The 2,172-nt window shown below is 39.8% G+C and overlaps 1 pseudogene; it reads left to right on the forward strand.

Annotated features, from left to right (window-relative positions):
* The first annotated feature begins 545 nt into the window (after nt 1-545).
* LOC143664543 (ras-related protein Ral-A pseudogene) lies at nt 546-1,186 on the forward strand (annotated as a pseudogene).
* Nucleotides 1,187-2,172: the final 986 nt, after the last annotated feature.

Consider the following 2,172-nt stretch of genomic DNA (forward strand, 5'->3'; position numbering starts at 1 on the left):
GTATTGATTGACCACTGACATTTTCTGACTCAAGTGGGGCCCCTCAGAAGCCAGGCTTAAAAATTTTAAATTAATTAAGAACTAAAAAAAAGCTAGCAGAGAACTCAGTAGCCATACATGCAGAGAGTGCAAGATCTACAGAATTAGTACAGGAAAATAAGCATAACACAAAAAACAACAACTAAAGAAAAACAGCAATCATGACAAACCGTGGGGGTGGTAGAGGAATCCAATATCAAAGTAGTTTCAGAATTTTATCTAAAAGTCCACCTTTCACAACAACAAAAAATTATGAGATCTGCGGCGGCTGCTGCAGAGCGGCCAGGAGGAGGGTGGATCTCCTGAGAGCGGCGAGTCTCGATCCTCCTCATCCTCCACCTCCTCCTGCCGCCCAGGCTCCGCCGACGCGGGTCGTACTCCTGCTGCTTCCTGGCGCGGAGCCACCCAGAGAACACCCGCCCAGCTCACTCCGGTCCGAGCCAGCGCAGCCGCGGCTTCCGAAGCCAGATTCTTCTTAATCCTTTGGTGAAAACTCTGCACACAAAATGGCCACAAATAAGCCGAAGGGTCAGAATTCTTTGGCCTTACACAAAGTCATCATGGTGGGCAGTGGTGGTGTGGGGAAGTCTGCTCTGACTCTACAGTTCATGTATGATGAGTTTGTGGAGGATTATGAGCCTACCAAAGCAGACAGCTATCGGAAAAAGGTAGTACTGGATGGAGAGGAAGTCCAGATTGATATCTTAGATACTGCTGGACAGGAGGACTATGCTGCAATTAGGGACAACTACTTCCGAAGTGGGGAGGGTTTCCTCTGTGTTTTCTCTATTACAGAAGTGGAATCCTTTGCAGCCACAGCTGACTTCAGGGAGCAGATTTTAGGAGTAAAAGAAGATGAAAATGTTCCATTTCTGCTGGTTGGTAACAAATCAGATTTAGAAGATAAAAGGCAGGTTTCTGTAGAAGAGGCAAAAAACAGAACTGATCAGTGGAATGTTAACTATGTGGAAACATCTGCTAAAACGCAAGCTAATGTTGACAAGGTATTTTTTTATTTAATGACGGAAATTCGAGCCAGAAAGATGGAGGACAGCAAGGAAAAGAATGGAAAGAAGAAGAAAAGTTTAGCCAAGAGAATCAGAGAAAGATGCTGCATTTTATAATCAAAGCCCAAACTCCTTTCTTATCTTGATCATACTAATAAAGATAATTTATAATAAGCATTGCCATTGAAGGTTCAATTGACTGAAATTATTTTAACAATTTGGAAATTGTTATGTATCACTAAAAGCATGAATTGGAACTGCACTGAAAGTCAAATTTACTTAAAGAAATTAATGTGGCTTCACCAAGAAGCAAAGTTCAGCTTCTTTCATAATTCCTACATTTATCAGGGTACTGAATGTAGCATGTGAGCTTGTGTTTTGAGGGCAATCTTTCCTGAACTGTTAAATAAAAAGAGATGAGGAAATGAGGAAAGGCTACTTCCTCTGATTTATTATAAAACTTAAATTTTTTTATCATTTTAAAATGTTTTGGTCTTCTACTGCCTTGAAAAAATGACAATTGTGAACATGTTAGTTAAACTGTACCACTTTTTTAACCATTGTTATGCAAATGTAGATGAAAAAGTGATTGGCATGGTTATTGCATATAGTTAAATTGAGAGTAATTCATCTGTGAACCTGCACTAATTACCTGGTAATTAACTTACAAAAGTGGTGTAAACTTATACATGGAAATTTTTGAATATGCCGTAATTTAAAAACTGAAAAACAGCTGGGTGCATCATTCTGGGTTTCTTTTCACTGGCTCCAGGGGCCTATTACACTTATATTCTGATGAGAAAATATATGCCTAGTATGGAGTACAGCTTTTGTAAAGAAGATTCTTGAGAAATAACTGTCTGCTAAGGACAGTCAGTCCAAAATTTAAAATGTATGCCATACTCTGGTTCTTGAAAATGAGATTCCAGAGCTCCTTGATTGCTTTTAATAAACTATACCATAGTTTAAAATGAAGGGCCAGCATGTTCTCGTAAGGTCATTTTAGACTGTATGAGGATTCAGCTCCAGTGAACCTCTTTTTCTTTAAGCTGCTGGTCTCTGGAACTCCCTTCGTGCAAGTGGTGAGCATGTAAGTGTTAAGTTTTAATCTCCTTGGAGCAGGGCA

The sequence above is a fragment of the Tamandua tetradactyla genome, chromosome 20, assembly GCF_023851605.1.
Source record: "Tamandua tetradactyla isolate mTamTet1 chromosome 20, mTamTet1.pri, whole genome shotgun sequence".
NCBI lineage: Eukaryota > Metazoa > Chordata > Mammalia > Pilosa > Myrmecophagidae > Tamandua > Tamandua tetradactyla.